Here is a 21,875-nt window from a genome sequence, read left to right as displayed (position 1 = left end):
CTATTGAAGTTCACACTCTGGTTTAATTTCAAGAGGTTAAATGCCAAATCCTTTTCTTATTGCTACAAGGAAGGGATCTGCCAGGCTGCATAATACCCTGTGTGGGCTAAGACAACAATTTTGTTTCATCTGCAGAGTCTTATGAAGGTTTTGATTTTTTTTTTTTTTAATGACATCAGAGAACTCCGAACTCCCAAAGAATCGTTTAAAGTAAAATCAGAAAGTGAGACTGTTCTGGAGGAGGGCGAACGACCTTTAAGACCTTCCAGCCTGGAGAAGCTAAGTCAGCGGCTGGCTGAGAAAGCTCACTTGCTAACCAAAACCAGAAAAAGGCAAGAAAGAACATTCTCAAACACCAGATCATCTCTGCTGGGAACAGGAGATGATTACCCTAACCAGCCAAGCATACGCAGGGTCACAGAAATTCCCATCTCTGCCTTGGAAGACAACTGATGCTTGTCCTAACGCAAGGAAAAGAGGAACCGTCAGTGCTCAGGCTCTCTGAGTGCTGCCGTGCAGCTCAGCTCCCACGTCCTTTCCAGGTGAGAGCCGTATTCCTGCACGCATCCTTGCTTCTCATCGGCTGGCCCCTTCAAGCAGGCCCCAAAGCGCCATCCATCATCCTTCATTAGGGAAGCTATTGGCAACCAGTTAAGTGGTGATGGAGCCACACCACGAAGCTAATCAGGATGAGTTCATACCATACCCTGCAGCCTGCAGGCACTGGCTCCTCTCTACGATGGGTGTCACATTACTGCTCCTTCCCCTTGCCAGCTCTCTGTGGGATGTGTGGAACAGCCGTGGCCAAAGCTCAGCATACCCATGGAAAAATGACACCAACCCAGGCAATGCAAGCAAACAAGCAGGTAGAGGGGCAGTGGTGTGACTGGGACCACACTGTGGCTTTCCACTGCCAAACACGCAAGTAGCTTTTACAAAAAGGAGGGAGGGAGGAAGATTATCTATTCCCCACTGCAGCAGGGACAGAAAGAGTCCAAGCAACAGTCGTCTTCCTCCCCAAAGGTCGGAGATGGCAACTGGAGTTAGAAAGCTCAGATCGTGGAATGTGGTACGTGCTACTCCCGTGAACTACATCAGCTCAAAACCCAACGTCCTACACACATCTCCTGAAAGAGAGCTCATCTCTGTCTCTAGATGACCACTGGCATCAAATTCTGTGCTCGTGGTTGGCTTTCCTAACATCTTTATTGGAAACACAGAGGCACACGATAGACCTTTTAACACACACAGACACACAGACATCCTGCCCTACCCCACCCCCCCACCCCCCAAATTCAGCCCCTGCATAGATGTATATCCATTCAAGCTGGCTTTTCAGGGCAGGAGAGAACCCTATATAAACCAAAATTTTAAAGGGAAAGAACCCTTTTCATCTTCACCCCTTCCTGAGTCTATACATAAGGTTACAAAGAATCACGTCTCTCCACTTAAATCAAGGAGTGAGCATTACTCAGAGCAGAGAACTGCTGGTAACAAGCGTGTGGGATCCCCTTCCTGCAGAAGCCAAAGGCCAAGCTGCACACGCTCCATCAGGCCCCTCACTGGCACCATTCACCATTCAAAACCACTGAGCTTCGATGTAGAGTGGCAATGGTATCCAGATTTGCTTGAAACCCACCTGTGATGGCCCTGGCCTCAGCAGTGCCAGGCACAAAGCAGGAAGCGCTCGCAGACTTCGGCTAACGTCAGCAAGAGCAAGCGGTGGTTCGGCTGAAGGCTACTGCAGGTTCTGCTAGAGGCAGACCCTGTCTCATGGAAATACGGTGGCATCAAGCTGGCTGTGTGGCCCAGGAAGCCTGTGAACGTCTTCTACAGGAGCAGGCGGGAGGGACGTGCAGCAAACACGGCTGCAGAGTGAACTTGTGGCTGTGGTGGAGAGAGAGGACTGGGGGTGCCACAGAAGGAACCTCACCTGTAGAGCTGTGCCAAAGCTAAGCCACCACACCTGCCTGCTCCCTGCACGCTCTGTGCCTACCAGCCCCGCTGGTTCAGCACGCTGTACTTTGTTTAGGAGGCTCTGTGCTGAACTCAGCCATTTAAATTTTCAGGGGTAACAAAGACAACAGTAATAATTTCTAATGGATTTAAGACTGTGGTGCTCCCTGCTAGGTGTCAGAAGACTGCAGAAAAAGATCTACTGTACCTGTGCACAATCAGTATTTGAAAAGCCAGCGCTGCTCTTCTGGCTGAGCGAAGTCAGAATTGAAAGATATCAAAGGGCGGCAGACAGAACCACCTCGGTGACTTGACTAACAATACCTGATGTTATGGCTGGAGCTGTGAGGATGGAAAGTTCTGCTGCAAGGTTACTTAGTCTCTGCTAAACAGGAACTGAAAGAAGTTGACTGACCATACACATATTAGCAAAACCCTGCTTTTTTTTTTATTTTATTTGTTAAGTCCAGCCCTCACACTTCAGTAACTGTTGCCACATTAGTACTAATATGCTTATGATCTGGGAAAGCAACGCTTGAGATTCAGTGCTTGTGGAGTGGGGCCAGCGCTTTCTAACCAGCAGCCTCCCACTGCCCTCCCTCCGCACGCCCAGGCACAAGGGAGCATCTTCCAGGCAGATCCCTCAGATTCAGCAGCAACACACTGCTACTCTAAACCAACATGTTCAGCTGTCACTAAATTGCCTCCATTTTGATGGCAGTTACACGGTAGCTTCTCTTCCCATTAACTTTATTGATAATCTAGGGTCAAGATGAAGAAAACATGGAAGATTTTTCCTGCAAGCTCAGGAGCAAGAAAGTCTTCCACCTCACTCCTATTTATATGGTCAAAATCTAGCTCTAGAGCTGCTGGAATAGCATCTTAAGAAAAATTGAGATACTGAAATTATCAGACTGAATACATTCAGCATTTCAAGTCACATCATAGATAATTAGAATATTTAAGGGACAAGTTGCAAGTTGTTAATCAGGGAGCATTTACTTGAATGGTGTGTGCCCTTTGGATTTGGTCCCTATGGCAACCAAGTAGTCACTCCAAAAGGATGTGCTGGAAGAAGCATGTCAGGAGCTGCCTCAACGGTTTAATTCAGAGAGTGAGCAATGAATAAATACAGCTACTGACAAGCACAGCACAGGCAAAAAAGGTCTGTAAACAGCATCAGGAAGCCACAGATGGCCTTTTGCTTTTTAAGATTGAAAAAGTCCACTCTTCCTTTAAACACACCCACCATAAAGATCAAGAAAACTGGGCTGTGTTCCACATGAGGTGTTCAATCACATGTATTAGTGACTGATAATGAAGTTTTACAATAGAGGAGCTTTTTTCTTCTGTTTCTAACTTGAGAAATTGCAACTGTGTTTCTGCTCCGCCCATATTGCAAGATGTAGCATCACCATCTTCAGAAAAATCTTTTCACTCTCATCTGGCTCGACAGGAGACAAACTTTGAGAATGCAGCTGCATCTAACAGAAAGCTCTGCAGCATGCTCCAGAAGGAAAATGTGAGGGACGACCAGCTTTTCCTTCAAAACGGGAAGAGTGACTTGGTATACAGTAAGGATAGAACACTGCACTGCGGAAGGCAAACTCCTTCAGCATGATCTCAGAGCGTGTGAAATGCAGCTGTGAAGCTCCTTCCAGTTCTCTGCTTTGATGAAGTGCAAATTCTTGATTAGGCAGTAGAAATTTTGGAAATACATTGGTGCTGGATATGCTTGAGGATAACATAAGATCTGGCATTTAGTAAGATCGAACGGATTAACACTGTATTGTATGTTGCAATGGAAGCACCCCCTACTAATGAAAAGGTACTCTTCTTGAATGTTTTCTTACATTAGGGTTTATGGTTTAAGGCTGTGGAAAGTAATCTTACAAGTCTGGAGGGTGCCGGATGGTGCATGGCTGCATGGACTGCTGCGATGCCAGCCTGAACGTGCAGAAAGCCTGAAACAATAACTCAAGACCTGTAAACCCAAATGCTTGCTCTACACTCCTCTTCCCGCTGGCTCCTTGTGGTCCCCTCACATCACTGGAGTGGCTCTGCAGTAACTGTCTGGCACAAGCACAACCATTTCTGCCAGGCTCCTGGGTGGAAGCCGCGTCTGCCGCTGCTGGTTGTCCAGGCCACGGAAGACACTTGCAATTCTGATGTCCACGAGGACTATCACCGTAGTGAGGGACGGTTATTCAGGAGAGCGTTCGTTGCCCTACTAATTGATGTATTTGGCTTTCCTGGTGACAGGAGTTTGCTGGGAGCCCAGCAGCACACGGCTCTGTCCTCTCCCACTTCCCAGGCAGAGGCACAACTCTCACAACCCCCACGTTACCCTCCGAGCTGGAACTGGGCAGGCACTGCCACAGCACTAACCTCCGTCCTAGGCAGCAAACAAGTACAGACTCAGATACCTGTAAGGATGATCACAGAAACAGTTTCATACAAAACTGCTGCACATTTTTATTTCAGTATTGGGTGAAAGAAAGAGACAAGTATCTGGGCTTAGCCTGCAGACACTTTTCCAAGACAGTAATTGCTGCATAATTCATATTCTTGTTTTCACATGTTTGCCATGTGTACCAACAATTCTATTGAATTCACTCTAAGTTTTTCCTTCAAGTCATCTCCATGTCATGGTTTTTCCAAACAGCAGAAACACAAACAAGCAGAAGCCCAGTGCTAAGCAGCAACTTGGGTTTGGCAAATTCCCGTAATCCCAGATTCCTGCACATTAGGAGGCAAAAGCGGGGTCCAAGCTAGCTCTTGAGAGTTTCCACTCCACATTAGCACAGCAGACGACATCTTTCACTCATTATATCTGTATTTCCCGGCAAGCAGTCCTCTCCAAAGTCAGAACCGAGCTTTTGCATCTCTACCCAAAGCCACCAGCTCCCCATCAACTCCAGCTCCCACAGGCTGGAGGAGTGCTGCCCTCTACATGAAGCAAGGCTCATACATCGCAAGTATTTGTGACTGATAGGAAATCTCAGCAGTTAGAAGTAATTTATAGCTTCCACACCAAAGAGGCTCACAAACAACTGACAACGATGATGCAGGTCCTCAGCTCAGCCTTTCAGCAATGCTTTGAGGCAGCTTTTCTCATATTAAACTACCTGGAGATTAAATACCAGATCCCTGCAGAGAGGGGACTCCGTCTTTTAAGAAATGCATTTGTTCTGATGGACCCCAAATGGTTAATCAATCCAACGATTACTAATGAAATGCCTCATCTCTCAATGGGTAGAATCCAAGTTCTGGTGCCACTGGTTTTGTTTTTGAGGACACAATATGGTTTTGTTTTTGAGGACAACACTCCAAACTGCCAGCGGTTAGTTTCATGGAACCATCTCCTCCCACATTAACATATTAATTTGCAAAATCTATCACATATGTTGCATGCAAACTGGCTCAGAGTTTGACTCAGCTCTGACAGCATGAAAGCCTCTAGCCCAAATATCTGAAAGTAATAAATACCACACCATTCTCCTGATTCCTCATGCTAACAGTGAACTGACCTGTATTTACTTCGCACTGTCAGTAGTGGGGTACCTACAGAGATACGTAACCACAATTACAGACAAAACAGAAGGGGCATCAGTTTCTAACATGTCTCCATTTTAGCCTCCTCCTCCCTTGCCTTGAAGTAGGGATACTAATCCTAAATCTAGCATTTTGCCTTTCCACCCATTTTCTGCTGTAACAAGAAGGGAAATGGTAAGCCCCGTTCAGCTCTTTGATGTGACTGTAACAAGGACCACAGATGATGCTGGAGGTCCAAGGACCCTTACGCCAGAGCGGTGCAGGAGTGGGACACTGCGAGCAAACCTGTCCAGCTGGGCTGCAGTGCATGTAACACCACACAGCATCCTCGGCCCTCTGCCCTGCCTTCGTACTTCCATGGCCATGTCCGTTTTGCTTTTCTTGGGGGTGTAACAAAATTGTAACAGCACCTCTCCATGTTACACAGAGACAAGGTGCTTGCTGCCAGAAGCTGGGAAACAGTACCACCGGTCCATGTCGGGGCGGTAGACAGGACTATCACACTACACACGCACGCACACATGCACGCACACATGCACGCATGCACAGACACACACACACAGACACAAACACATGCGCACACGTGCACACACACGCACACGCACACACCAAAAAGAAATGAGGCCAGGAGGGACAGAGCACCCATTATTTCATATATAGACAGGGAAAGCAAGGAAAATTACGGAATAATCCCTTGCAGACAGTAGGTGTTCCTGTGCTTTTAAGAAACCTTCTCCCCAGCCCTTTGTTTTGCAGGCAGGCTGGCTCGGAGCTGGGCCATTCCCGCAGACCCTGCGCTCCTGGGGCTGTCAGGCTGCCGGAGGCTTCCAGTGGCTGCTCTGAATGACTCTACTTCTTCCCATTGATTTGTTAAGAGCAAAGCCAGGTTCCCCTTACGCTAGGTGCTGCACGCTTCTGAAAAATCCCAGTTGCTTCTAAGACCAAAGACAACCATGAGTGGGGGGAAGGAAGCACAGATATTCCCCATCCTGAATGGAAGAAAAAGGCACAGAGGGAGAAGCTGGCCCCTCTGATGCCACACCGCATCTCCAGGGACTAAAGCTTTCCTGCATCCACAAGATAAATCCACCTTCTCCCCCTCTTCCCGAGCAGCACAGAGCAACTCCCCCGTCACCAGCGCTGGATGCTGGTAAAGGTCTCCCCTTTCTTCCTTGTGCAAGGCATTTCCCACCCCTTCATTTCATAAATTACCAGAACAGACATTTAAATGTTCAAGAGTAATCTGAACAGAGTATTCATGCCTTGGGCATTTTTATGCTCTACAAGGAGAGAAACAAAAGGGCCTCATTTAATACCTCCCTACAGCATTCCCTGTTCTGGCTCTTCCCTTGTGGTTCTCCAGAGGCAAAGCCTCAGCGGTCCAGGCTCCTGCAATACCCCAGCCCTCCCTGCTCCCTTGTTAAGAGCAAGACGGGCTTCGAAAGGAAACCTCGCCGGCTGACTGGAAGAACAGGTGGTGGGAATCCTTGAAAGGAGAGAAAAATCATTTGTAACTAATAAAAGGATAAGAAAATTCTGATTCCTGTGGTTTTATTAAGCATCCACGGGAGTCATTTGGATGGCAGGCACATCTGCCGCTTCCGTGTGCCTTGGTGTCTCCCTCGGCACCCCAGCACCAGAGCTGTGGGGCACCTGCCCCCTCCCATGCCCGTGGTGCCAAGGAGCGGGGTGGCTCTGCCTGCTCTGTGGGGGGGTTACAAACGTCCTATCAGTCCCAGAGCCTGACGGGCCAGGCTAGGGGCTAAGGCTGTCTTCTGCCCCGGATTTTGAGATCTAGCTTTACAAAAGCAGCAGAAGCCTCTATCTTCTCCAATATAAGGAAACCATCCAATGCTTGAACAAAGTGTTGTGCTAGATCAAAAAGCTGGACCTGCAACACTGTCCTTGGGGCTTTGCTTTTATTCTTTAACAAAACCCTCCCCTACAATAACTTTGTGATCCTTAGCCTTGGAGAGAATCATCACAACATACTGAGGCTAACAATATAACTTGATCTCTTGCCTTTTAATTGACATGTAAAGAAGTCTAGAACTAGGAAGAGACCTCCAGGGTGCAGCTGGCAAAAGCTGGGTTTGCTGTGTGGCACCTGGAGACAGCAGCTCTCCTAGAAGGCTGGGAAAGAACTGCAGCCCTGGGACAGCAGCTTGCTCCCACCACCCCTCTCCAGCTGTGCCATCTGCCCTTCTTCTTCCCTTATCATCAAAACTGAAGAAGGGAGAGGTGACAAGCTGGAAAGACACAGCCAAGACTCAAGAGCGAGAATTCGAAGCACCCCTGCCATGCTCCGAAGTGCTGTTACGGCTGCTCCCTGTGTGCAGGGAATTAGGATATGGTCCCCAACCCAGCCCCAAGCCAAGGAGGCAGAGGAACTGATGTGCTTTCTGCGGAGACCTCAGGTACTGCTCCTTCTCTGTATTAGTTGGCAAGCACAAGGTACAGAAACACCCATGGCTAAGAGCAAATGCTGGAATCCAGGTTTATCTGGATGTGATCTAAGGGGCGCTTCACTGGATGTGGCCAATGCAGTTGTTTGTTCAAGAGTTAAAAGGAAGGGATATTTCTTCCTATGGAGCAGGACCAGGAAATTAAACCTGGACTGGACTCAGACCTCCCTCCTTTCTCATATGGGTTTCTCTCAAAGAGGGTGCGGTGGTGGGCTTGAATATTCTCCAAATGTGACTTCCCTTTCCTCCACAAGTAATTTACAGACAAACAGGTCTGAAGTCCCTGCAGTCTTCTGCAGATATACCTCATTCTGGAGCTCCGGGCTTCTCTCCATTTCTTTGTTTCTACGTATCAATTTTGCCTGTTCACAACCTGCGCTGAGGTCACTTCAAGACGCCATGTGCCCACCCTTCCCCGTGCGCAGCAGCTGGCTATGTCTGCATGTACGTCTGGTGACATGCTATCTATCACTGAACAGTTTTCCAGCAGCTAGTCCCACAGCAGTGCCAGAAAGTCTATTTAGTCTGTAAGGCTACAAAACCTGGCATACACCTTTACAGTCTGAAACACCACTGCAGCATTTACATCCCTTCCAAAGAACCACAGAAACATGTATCACTATATGGTCAGCCTCTACTAGTCACATACCAGCACTGGCATCCTGGAGACGGACTGTATCACAAACAAGAGCCCACCTCAAGTACCTCTAGGGTATTCAGCATGTTGTGGCTGCACCAAATTAGTTTCTGACAAGAAAAGAGAACACTTTCTTCAATCACGCTGTAGAAATATTTTCCTTACGGCCAAACTTCAGAAATATTCAACACCCGATATTGAGGTTGGTTTTTCTAAGAGCTAAGGATCATAAAGTAGCCACGTGTTTAAACAAGAGGTCATTATCCACCAGCTCCAGGGTTCAGTGCAAGCTTCTAAGCAAAGAGCAATTTGAAAATAGAGCTGTTAAAGCACTAACAGTAATTTAGAGTAGTTTAAGTTTCTGTTTTACTGATTTTTCTGGCTAAGATTCATAGGGCTATCAAATTTGCATCTGGGTATCTTGTTGAAGGGTGTAAAGTCAATAATCTAACAGGTCCATTTTCTTTCTTTTTACTGCCGCAATCATGTGGCTTCATAGATACTGAGCCCTGAAGGCAAAGGACATGAGGACGGTGCCCTATGGCAGCCGGCAGCCCCTGTGCTGGGTGCACTACAGCTCAGCCCAACAGAGCTGCGAAACAGCCACCACAAGGAGCGGTTTCTACTCAAGATGCCGCACCACCAAAGGTTTAATACGAACTTACTGGTTCTCAAAACAATTATACGAAGGGAGAAGATTCTTCAAAGGTGCGAAGTCAGCAATGATTAAGTGAGGGTTTGACCCACACCTTTAAATGCCTTGTAACCACACAGCTCACCTGCACCGTAACCTGGAAGCTTTTCAGGACCAACAACGGTAGCAAATAACATTTGTTATTTAAAGACACGTGCTCCTACTTTAACTCTTTGCAGAGAAACCTGCTTTACCCAATACCAACCTCCTCGGTCTCTCCAGCTTCACCTACCCAATGAAGTAAGAAGAGAAGCTCTTCCACACCCACCCTCCTCCTCCTCTTCTCCCCCTCTGGACAGCGCATCATTTTCAGCATCGGTTTGTGCTGCACTCAGCGCTCCACGCTGCCAGACTGGTCAAACCAGTCAGATGGAAGGAAAGACGTCTTCCCATCCCCACCTCTGGAAAGACGCAGATGTGGTAGGAAAAGCCCTGCAAACTCCTCTCGTTGCCTTTGAAACCCGAGGAGAACAGATGAGCAGCACATTTGAAATTAATTACAGCAAAACCTACTGCATTGTTCTCTCCTCCCCTTCCTTTTTCCCCGATCCCCTCATCGCAGAGCTTTCGCTGAAACCTCTGTGGCGTGTATATTTTCCTAAAGTTGCCAGGGCCAAAACGGTACAGCTGAGACATTCACAGAAGTCAAAGAAAGTGCAGACCCAGGTTAGTGCACAGGGGTACAATGGTTCCTTAAGAGCGAGCACCTCCCCCGCCACCCCACCCCCCCGCCTCCTCCCAAACCTTCCGTCTCTAATGAACCTTTGGTGTCTGTCCACAAAAAACAAACATCAATCAGGCAACAGGCTGTTCCTTTTCCCCTGTTGCTAGTCTGAAATAACAGTCATCCCCCGCTGGGCTGGGAACGCCACTTCCCTCTCCAGCACACATACGGGATAATAAGGGGGAGGCGAAGGAGGGAGGAAAACCCGCTCCGAGGTGCCAGAATACACAGCGAACCGTGCCTTTCAGAGCCAGAGAAAACTTGGGAACACAACAGCTTTTGATTCCTCCTGCCCCACTGGGTACGTTAATTATTTAATAGTTGGCTTGTGAGTTGGTGGTGGTGGCAGGAACAGGGTGGAAGGGAAATCAGGCTTTTCCCCTGCCTGCCCCCCGTCCCCTCCCCGCGCTGGCAGAACGTGTGTGCTCTCACACGCGTGTGCGCGAGGCTGCAGGCACGCCTGGGGGCTGCCCTGAGCTGTGTCCTCCTGCTGCCGCTCTCACAAGACTCTCCTTGTTGGCTACGGACAGCATGGGACGGCATCTGGATCAAATGAGTTATGGGGCAAAGAAACGCACCCTGTCTGCTCTCTGCTTGGAGGCTGATGTTTTTGACGTATTATGCTTGGGGGAAGGGCACTTTGGAGTTTATATTGGATTTCAACAGAGCTGGAAACAGAGCTGCAAATCAAACAGAGATTGGCTTATGATTTGCAACCAGGGCTTTCTAGGTGTCTGAAGCAACAGTTTGGAAGGAGAGCAGGGAAAAGGAGAATGTAACTACATCTCATTTGGATGGAGAGGACTCACAGATGTTAGGAATATTTTTGATCAACAGCTTTCCTGGCACTGCTCGTGGTGGAATCCACAACCTTGACGGCTAGCTGAGTAAGAAAGTGCTGGCAAGCTCCTGCCTGCATGCAGGCAATTTGCAATGCTGCCAGTCAATATTTCAGTGAAAACAAAATTGCAGGGATCATATTAAAAGAGGGGAAAAGGGAAAATAAAACAAAACAAAAAACAGCCTTCCCTTTTAAGAGAAACTCTGATATGACCTGATGGGAAAGACTCTCCCAAATCAAAACGCACTCTTTGTTTAAAATTAACACACTGTGGTGGGAGTCCTGCCGTGAGCACGCAAAGACAAGCCCGCCAGCAGCAACAGAAGCAGACTCAGCAAGAAGTGGCTTTACACGGGGACACCTGGGTGGCAAGTTTAGTACTGGCCTGCAGGAAATGATGCAGAAAGAGGTTTATAGTTGTGTCCATTTGGTGGAGGAAATGTATGCAGCAGGCATGGGTCTGAGCCAAAAACCTGGACCCGGTCCTCTTCAACTGTTGGGAGGAGAGGGGAAGGGACGAGAGCAAAGGAGAGCTTCTGTAGCAGTATTTTCAAAATCTGGGTCTAGATGTAGCCACGCTGGCCTATTCCTAGTTGAAAACAATGGTATTCTTGGGGGAGACTGCAAGTGGTGTAGCCCAGGCAGTATTTTTCACTGGACCAGTCTTGAGATGACTGACAGGCCCTCATAGGCATCTTAGGCTCCTGGTACAGCTCACACCACCATCTGGAGTGTCTGAACTACTCCCACCTGCACGGCTTTCAAGAGGGTGCTCTGCTGCTCACAGCCACTGGAATCAAGCCCTTTTCTGCCCTGGCCTCAGGACTATAAGCTTGGCTGACTATGCTGCCACTGTCAGTGGGGAGTCCTCAGACGTCTAAGGCTGCTTTACAGCGTGTACTGCTGGAATGACATAAAGGGTCCAGAGACTGGCCTGTAACGCAGAAATATTTCAGGCCAAAAGGTACATTATGCTCAGAGAATTTTTTCGTTGATCCAGTGAAAGGTATAAAATGATCTGCTCCACTTTGGTTATTAAATTGATCAGTACAGAACGTGATGGACATATTCTAGTTGTTGGTTTCAAGTTTCTAGCTCAGACCGGTTCAATAAATAGAAATAATGACAACGTTCATTATTGTATAAACTTTCAATGCTCACACTGTAAATTTCTTCCTCCAGCCATTAAGCCTGTATTAAATCAAGTTGTCTCTGCAGACCTTGTACCGTGAGCGCCTCTCGCTGTGCCCAAAGAAGGCCAGCCACGTAGGAAAGCAACTGGCTGGGGACAGCTTAGCTGTCTGGAAGCCAGATCACGCAGTACTGAGAAAATTAAAATGTTAGCTGCTTCATCCAACAAGGCTGGCCCTTTTCTGCCACCCTGCTTTGTGGATAGCTTCCCAGGGAGCAGGCTCTGGCTTTGCTTTTGCAGCTTAACATTCATGAGTCAATGCAGTCTGAGGTGGGTTTGCACACTCTGACGTGATCTCTGGCGGTGCTGCCTGGTCCTACACTTACCAAGATGTCACAAGGACTCGTGGACCTGAAGGGACAAACTTCTTCCATGGGTTTCACACCGCAAGACAAGGAGTGTTCAGGAGAAAGTCTCTCTCAAAACTGGTCACCAATAAATAAGGAAATATAGAATAAACTAAGTAGATATCATCAGCAGATGCAGGTTCATAGACGTCTGCTTATTACCAAACCTCACTCCAGCTGAGACTTAAATAGCCTCCTTTATGCAAAACGGGAGAGGGAGCGGAACTGAAGGAAACTGGCAATTACACAATTTTATTTCCCTCCTAGCCCATTTGCTTTTCATCAGGTGGCTCTGCGCTCGCATACGCAAGGCACTTGTGAGTGCTAAGTTAAGCACAAAGCCAGCTTGATACTTTCCTTTCACTGGGAGGAAGACACTGCGTGCTTTTCTGGATGCAGTGGAAAAGCACAGTGAACACATTATTTCATATTGTTTTGAAAGCAACAGGAGTGCCTGAGAAACAGGGACTTCGAGGCTGCGCTCTCCCTTTTCCAGTGCTGCAGCCTCTCCTGAACACAATGGTGCTCAGAAACAGATGCTGGGGTCTAAGCTTAACCTCACACCATGATTTATCTGTATAAATCCGTCTGCAATCTACTTCCTCACCTTTGAAAACAAACTCCTCCTTTCTAAAATCTCCACCCAAATTAGCGGGTTGCCTGGTGAAGAACCCACCACCCCACAGTGCCAGATGATGTACTTGGATGCAATGAGGCTTCCCCAGGTTTGTCACTCACCTTGCTGATACCTTTTGAGAACGTATCTCCAACAGGGCAAAAAGCTAATGTCCATTTCGTTGGAGAGAGATCTGGAAGTCTGACTGTTCCCTTATGGATAAGCCTTAAAGAATTTATTAGTGATGAAACCAATATGTTTCTTCAGAAACTTAACAGAGTTCCATAAAAATTACTTCAATCACTTTTAAAATTTAACAGCGAACGAGAACCTTTCCACAGGCTTTTTGAACTGTCCGACAGAATCCCAGTGCGGGGATATAATTCTGCAGTAAATTTTGCAAGACGGTTAAAAAAAATATATAGAAAGATTTTAATTTCCTATTACCTCCTGTAAGACTCTGCCATCAATTTAAAGCAAATAAATGAACGAAAAAGCACCGCAGTCACTTTTCTGTCCCAGTGATTTACAAGAAAATATTTACTGTTTGGAAAAAACCCCAACAAACCAGAACAAGTATCCTTTTCAGAAACACAGACACACAAACACAAGCACTATGCCAAGTCCTGCTCTCTTATACATCGGTGTAAACCCAAATAAATACCGTGAATTCAATGGAGTCAGTATGGCTTTACCTGGCTGAACCGAGCGCGAGAGCAGCAGAGATGGAAGGAAAGCCTCACGCTGCGAGTCCCCGGGCAGCTCAGCAGCAACATTAACAGGCTCCACGGGGAACTGTGTTCAGCCCTTGTTAGCAGGAAGGATGGTCAGCGAAGCACGGAGGTGAGAGAAGTGGCGAGCACATGCGTGCGCCGTTATTAAAGGAGAAAACGGCAGGAGCCCCGTGGGCTGAAAGCAAGCCCTGAACCTGGCCTCCTTCCTCCCCTCCCGTGGGACAGGGCTGGAGAGCTACATCACTTACAGCAGCGATTTCAAACGAAGCTAACATAGATCTATATATCTCTATTAAAAAAAAACCAACCACCAACCAGAAAACCAACCACCACCAAAAAGCCTGCAAACAGCAACACAGCATGGGCTACTGCTGCTGGCTGGGCCAGCAGGGTCCTGCTCATCAGCCACGTGTCCCTGTCCCTGCCCCGGGAGGAAGGCCTCAGCATCGGCGGGGGGTGGTGGTGGGGGTGAGCGAGAGGAGAGGGAGGAGGAGTGCGATGCTGACAGCATCCTCTTTTCTTGAAGGCTCTGCTGCTGGATGCGGGGCCTCGCTGGGACTTACAGACCCTGCCAGCATTGCACACAAAAGAGTAACCAGATCCATTTGCAATTAAACAGCACGCCCTGGTCTCATTGATCACCCCCATTGATTGCCCAGAAGGAAACACAAGCCCACCTGGGGTCAGCTCCAGCTCCCCTCTGCACCAGCCTCCTTACCCCCCATCGCCTTGTCAGATTACTTGTCGATCGTCACGCTGCGATCGTCACGCTGCCCTGCTTTATGACGGTGACCTGCACGGAGCAGGGGGTTACTGTGTCTGCAGGAGTCCCTAATGGGCTATTACCCAGCACAGGGTGGCTGCCCCTCGGTCACCTGTCACACAGCTCCACTGAAACAGAAACACAGAGCGTGGGGTGGCGCACGCCACGGCAAGGAGCACCGCAGAGCCCGGAAAACCAGCACAAGCCCAGGCTGTGCACAGCGTGGGTGCGCACCTCCGGCAGCACCTCCCTGTCGAGGGGGGTGCAGGGGACTCTCCCTCGTGAGGGACAAGCCTGATCTGCACGGGGATGTGGTGGCCACAGCGTGCTCAGACCTGCACCAGAGGCCCGGGCACCTCCATCGTCCTGCACCGCACTGCTAGTCCACATGAAGAGGGGGATCAGGTTTATACCAACGTTTAATTTTCTAGGAAACTGAAGCTTTACAAAATCTTACATGAATAAAACATGTCTCTGAGGTATTTTAGAAGAAGAATCGAGAAGAGCCAATAGCTTTGTGGGGGCTGCAACTGCTGCTCTTACCATCAGTGCCCCACAGCACCCTTCTGCTGCTGAGAGACAACCTGGACCAGCATCCTGCAGTCAGGGACAGCAGCTGGAAACACTACTGAGACCTACCAGCTCGGCTTTTGCTACTCCAGAACAGATAAGCAAACTATAAACACGAAGGAAAAAGATGAAATCTTTCAAACATCATTTAAAAGTCTAGGCAATGTAAACTACTACATGCATCTGGAAGGATTTATTTTTCTTTCTTTTTTCCTGATTTACAGTTTGATGGTCCTTTTATCTAGTTTCACATGAACCGAGAAAAGCTGAGATGTGCCTACTCAATCAGTATGAGTTTGTGCTGGCCCATTCAGGATATGTATTATTTTGGTTTTATAGTTTATTTTAAATAAAAAGTATAATTAAAGAAAATAAACCACCCACTTCATAACATTTATACAACGAAGACTTCATTTATTTTATTTACATTTTGGTGGGCAAGGCACAGCATGCAGTAAGCTTTCCGTGATACTTAACAAAGCCGCATTTGAAATTTAAAATCTTTAAGGAAATGAACAAATTCTGCGGAGGAAGGGCAGTTGAGCGAAGAGACTTCTTACATTACCCTAGGTAATTGTGCATATATATGTTTCTGCATGCCTCTCTTTACTCCAAAAACATATCCATGACTTGTATGCTTTAAATCAAAAAGCAATTTCAGTCTGTAATTCTCAAATAAATAATTAAACACATTTTATCTCCTACAGTATTGCTTCTATTCATTCTAATCCCACTGACAGGAATGCAGCAACATACCCCACATCCTTAAAATAACAAAACAAAACATGAGATACCAACCAGAAGGCCTGGAAATGTTTATAATTCAACTTTTCAACTTGCTTGGCTGCAGCCTGAAGCTACAAAGAAAGCTCTATGCTGGCTCACTTGAAGGAGACAAACCCGGAGATAGCTGCGCAAACCGCACCGCAAACGGTGCAAGCAAAACCTGCCTGCTCGCATGAGGCAGCTCTAACATGGGGAGGTACACAACACACAATTTGTGCTGAAGGTAATAAATTATCCACTTTTGCAATCTAACTGAATTTTACGAAGTTAACCAGACAGTGTGGTTGAGGTGAATGGTCCCTCTGACTTGTCCATCATATTTTCACAGACAGCTTCTATGGCTAGGGATGGTTATACCCTGGTAAACACATGCAACATCCCTAACGGGAGACAGGGAGTATTCCCATTCCCAAAGAGAAGGCTGACAGCTTTCCAGAGCCTGCAAAATCGGAAAACTGCAAGACTGAAAGACAACATTTATTGCACTATTTTCTGTGTTCGGTGTTGTTTTGAAATGTGGCTAACTGGCTGTGACTTGGGTGATTATCCTGGTTACCCACAGTGTCTGAAAGTCAAAGTCCTCCTCCTTCTCAGGCCGCTGTGTAATTATATATCTGTGTATGCTAGAAAGCTAATGTTCTCATCCAGGCAGTGACAGAATTAGATAGAACTTGTTGAAAAGAGGATGCTGGGACGGACTCACATGCTGGATTTACAAGTAGGTCAGGGTATCCAGTACTGCCAACCCCCTAAACATTTACAAATCACAAACCATCTTTAAAACGAGATTAAACCCAAAGTATCTGGGCTTCTTCTTGACTGCCTGCTGGCTTTGAAGCACAGAAGCAGCAGAGTTCCAGGCTCTTCTCTGTACCAAGGAAGACTAAAGTCTTGCTTAAGAAATGAAATTAAAGCTTAGATTTCTGTATAATCCTCTGAGGGCCTGGATTTCACGAAAAACACAGAATACTGTAAGAATGCAATAAAATCACAGAAGATGCAACACAGGGAGTAGAGCAGCTGCAGAGTATCCTGAGCACTGTATACATCATAGCGATGTGGTTGCTGTCAAAATAAATGCATTACTTATTTATTATTACAGATGCTGCTGTGGAAGTTTTTGCATGCCTGTAATTATAGCAGACTCTTGTCCAAAGATGCAGCTGTAACCGATCCTCCTCCTCAAGTTCACTGACTGCAGGTAATCACATGCAAGATGGTGACCTCATCAAAATGTAACCAGAACCAAGGGATAAAACTGAGATCAAGAGACAGGATGCACCTCTGCTTTTCCTGCATCTCATACCCCCGCTGTGGACCCCACACAAGAAAGCCGGGAAAATTTACAGTATCTCTCCTGACCTCCATTATTGTAAAATACAGCTAACTGCCTGACTGGGTGCTGTGAGGCTTTTTTGCTCTGTGTCGGTGCGGACCCCCTTGTGATGGAAAGCCCTACATCCTGGCAGTGAGGTAGAGGCCCTGGAGGAGAGTGGGACCCAATTACGGGGGATGCTGTCCCAGCCCAGAGGGAGCCTCTGACCCTGACAGCTGGAGAGAGAGGGCCAGGGCGGCAGGACCAGTGGCTGAGCAGAGCACAAGCAGCAGGGCAAGCACAGGAGACACGGGGCTCCTGATTCCCCTGTCAGCACTGAGCAACCATTAAGCTGTGCTGCTGCAAACCTGTGCCAAGCACATTATTTTGAGCTCAGCTGTGTTCAGGTTGTTTTCTGCTTCACTGGGCACTCGCAGGTTCCTCCTGGAGAGCTGACTTGCTGCCCTCCCATCCTGCTCCTGCCCTGCTGCCCCTCCTTTCCCTTCTCACAGTAATAACCATCAGTTTTTAACATCATGTCCTACACTGGAGGTTTTGTAGTTCCAGCTTCTAAAATGATTTAATGTGACAGTTTAGTGCTGAATTAAACAAACAAACAAACAAACAAAAAAAAAAAAAAAGAAAAGAAAAAGAAAAAAAAAAAAAGGAAGAGAAGCAGTAGAGAGAAAAAGGAGAGACAGTCCCCTTAAGGCAACAACATTATGGAGCAGTGATCTCAGAGGAACAAGGGTTCTTCTCTGGTTCACATGTGCTTGTCAGAGCTCAGTGTCGTCTCTGAACAAGAAATCTCTCTTGCTGGCCCAAGGCACAGTTTTGTGGTCAAGAGGACAGAAAATAAAGGGAGGGAACTTCAAAGAACCATAAGCTGCATTAGCCCGCTGGGGCGGGTGGCTGCGGCATATCCCATGGCTGACAATTATGACCTGCATGCCGAGAAAGCTTGCCTCCCTCTTGTCAGAGGGATAAGACACAGGCTGTGAGCTTTAGAGCTTTGAGGATGTGTACAGTTCATGATGAAAGATAGCACTTCAAAGCCCTGTGCCTAGAAACCCAGGGAGAAGTGAGAGTGGAGGGTAAGCAATCATTTTTTCCTGGGAGGTGCATATGCGGGGGAAGGATAAGACTTATTTTCACTGTCATTTATTATTGCCATGAAAATGAAGCCTTGCACTGTTTATGGAATCTCTCATTAAAAGCATCTCTTGATAAATCGCTTGATAAACATTCATTAATTAAGTCTCTTAGCACACTTGGCTGACAAGCAGTAGTCTTCATTTTGCAGGAGGGGGAAATCGAGGCATGGAGCTGAGCGAGGCTCCCGCCAGTCTGCAGCAAAGCTGGGTCCCGGCCAGTTGCTCCGTGCCACCAGACAGATGGATTACACAGCTCCCTCCGTGTCCAGCTTCATCTTGATCCAAGGACAGAGCAACATACTTGGCTTCAGCAAACTTCAAAGCCCTTACCCCCTGCTGCCCAGTGCCCCCTGGGCTGCGGGGCAGACATGGCTGTGCAGGTCTGGCTGCTCCACAGTGTCTCAGCTGGGACCTGGGACCTCCTGGCTGCCCCTTCCATCTCACTGGTGTCACCTCCGTACCCAGGGCCTGGCTCACCTGCGATGGAGGTTCTCCTTGTCAGGGCCCTCGACTGACGCTAAAGCCATTTAGGAAACACCTACTTCAAGATGCTCATTTCACCCTAACCCGCCCAGTGGCCCTGGGTTCAAATGCTGGGGACTCAGCAGGTCGCCTGGGCTACAGCTGCAACATCACTGTGGTAGAAAAAGAGCCACAGCAGGTCCGGGGCAAGGAGAGCTGGCAGAGAGCCCAGCCACCTCCAGCAGCCCCATCAGGGAAGGCCGCTGCAGGAGTGAGCCAACAGTGAGAATGCAACGCTCAAGTCCTTAAAATACAAACTATCCTGCCCCACACACTCTTAAAAATACCATCGCGGCAGGCAGGTAGAGGTCCTTCCAGCGACGTGGGGGTGAACGTCCCTCTCACCTCCTCAGACCCACCGCACATCTGCCCTCCCGTCAGCCCCGTCACTCCCTCTGCCTCACCCACCCACCTGGGGAGAGGGACCAATTCAGCTTTCGCCTGTGCCTCTGCTGCCCTGCACGGCCCTTGCCCTTCAGAAAAAGCAAAGGACTGGCTGGGAGGTTTGTGGGAGAAAGGAGCCGCACGAGAGAGCAAACAGACCTTTATTATTTGCTTATTGATTTATTCACCAGGAGGATGTAACACCCGGCCCTTGGCAGCAAATGCCCTTGTAACTCTGTGCTGCAGTGACAAGTTGGCTAAACAAATGCTTTCTGCATCAGAAAACAAAGACCTGTCAGCAGAGAAGATCAGGGATTCTCTGCTTTTACTTTTAATTATTATTTCCTTAGGATTTAATCTCCTCTTCTCCTGGAAGCTCAAAGTGCCCCATTCAGCCCATCTCGCAGCTGTGACTACTGAGGTCACCCTGGGTCAGGACACCTCTCTCCACTGCATAATAGCGACTGGTCCCCAAAGTGGACATCTACGCCATGCATCTGTTGTTGCAGATGAACTGGTGTGAAAAGGAGGAGCAGCACCACCGCAGCCCCGGCAGGGAGGGGGCAAAGACCAACGTCACCCAGAGAGCCCCAGACAAAGGATGCTGCTCCTCAAGCCTTTTGTGGAGCTGTGAAATATGGTCAAAGGTTACGTTTTACAGCTGTTCCAGCCTCAAATAAGCGAAACCTGTCTATCTTAATACTTAATTGCACTGCTAAGCTGCTGATAAACTACGGCATAAAACAAATACACAGGGCCAAACACATCCCCAGGGAAAGTTTGTGGGCACAGGGGGAGTTGCACCAGACAATGAATCCACTTTATTGTGTTTTAAAAGCCTGGTTACCTTCAATAAAAGCTGTAGCATGGATGCTGCGTGTTTGCTAGTTAATATCTCTCCAAAAAGGCCGCAAGTGTTTACAGAGGAAGGGCACAGTGCAAATGCCCATGGGAGAGGACAAGCACGTGCCGTGCCATGCATGTGCCCACCAGGAAACTGCGCTGAGCTAATCCCCTCTCTGCGCAGCCACCACTGCTCCAGCCCTGGAGAACGTGGCCTTAAATCAAGGCTCTTATCTCGCAAAAGGAATTTAAGCACAACACTTTGAAAGTCACTTTCTCCTGGCCATATGGCATTACCGACAGAGCCTAGCTGTGTCGCGGCGGTGTTCATTTGCATGTGCGAGAGAGAAATCTGGCTCTTGCATCGTGGGAGTGATAACAGGGCAAGGGGTAGAATTAGCACTGTTTGGGTTTCTGCACAAAATCTCACTGAGACAAATTTCTCTCAGCTCTCAACGCAAGTGCCAAAGGCAGAGGTAGCCCGCAGCAGAGCGGGCCTGCCATCAGCCCGTGCTGATCAGCAAAGCTCCACCGGTAAAGGGCCAGGGTAAAAGAAAAGCCCAAGTCAAGAACCACGATCTGAACCCAATGCTTCACAACGCTGGCAATGTCTACACCCACATCAAACCAAACGGGAACACGCTTAATTACATGGATAAAAACAGCAGAACACAAACTTCAAGACAGCAAATTCACAGGCATTCACACATTTAACTTCCTGATAGGGAGGTATTTTGAAAAATCATGTTGCTGAGCTGCTCTGTGCTACCACGGGGTGGGGGATCTCAGGCTTCAGCACAAGGAGGAGCCAACAAAGCTGCTAACGCTTCAACATAAGCCTCTCCAGCAGATCTATGTGCCACGCATTTATGCTGGATGGCAAGATTTTTGTTTTGCTGAGGCAGTGCCGTATGGGCAATCTGGTTTGCCTTATCAGCAAGCCAAGGCTGGAAGAAGAGAAATGCTCTTCCCCACCATTTGTTTAAACTTCCCTCCTTCCCCCAGATAAAGCTGCATAGTTTTGTAAAAATATCTGCAAATGTAATAACATAATGGGCTTGTCATCGGTTTCCACATTTGGCATTGAAAATCTGCAAAGCTTGGAAGGAAAGAGAATTCCTAATACTTACTGCTGCTACAGAGCCCAGCTATAAACTGGGCCTGGATCCAGGTGATGGAGCACACAACCACCAAAACGCCTTTCCATGGCCAGCACCTACTCCTACACAACTGCAAGTTACTCCTTTCTTGGCCCTCTTGAAATAACACAAGAAGGTTATTTCATCACTTCCTATTAATGGGCCTCATCTCCCCTCTTTGGGGTATCCGCCTGTCCCTCGTGTTCATTATTGCTCTGAACCGATTTTATTCTCAGCCCAATGCTGGGCATGCTGCAAAGAGCCACACAACCCGACAATTCATTCAGAGCCACGCCACCAACCTCCTTGCACGATAAAGTGGAACCATTCTCAGTGCAAAGCTTTCCATCATGTTCCACACTGTGCCCTCTCCAAGGCTGTTTCGTCAGTATTTTTGCCCAGTTTCCATCTCCGTGAGATTATCCCCGGGAACACATGGAACTAGAGCAGCCCACTTTTACGGCTGTACTGAGCCCTCGGAGGAGGGCTCGGTGTATTTAGCGATCTGTCACTGTACCTCCCAAGGGGAATCTGGAACGGCGCAGTCTCTTAGCAACACCCGGCACACATCACAGGTAACTCTCAATTAACAGCAACAGCGGGAGCCGAAACCCTGCAACGCGCTGAGCACCTTCCAC

The 21,875-nt window shown here is 48.0% G+C and overlaps 1 protein-coding gene across 18 annotated transcripts in view; it reads right to left on the bottom strand.

Annotated features, from left to right (window-relative positions):
* FBRSL1 (fibrosin like 1) overlaps nt 1-21,875 on the bottom strand; it is a 547,437-nt gene that overhangs the window by 36,468 nt on the left and 489,094 nt on the right. The gene's annotated exons all lie outside the window — the stretch shown is intronic.

The sequence above is a fragment of the Falco naumanni genome, chromosome 1, assembly GCF_017639655.2.
Source record: "Falco naumanni isolate bFalNau1 chromosome 1, bFalNau1.pat, whole genome shotgun sequence".
Lineage (NCBI taxonomy): Eukaryota > Metazoa > Chordata > Aves > Falconiformes > Falconidae > Falco > Falco naumanni.
The sequence above is the reverse complement of the archived record's forward strand: the minus strand, read 5'-3'. Positions and strand labels throughout refer to the sequence as shown.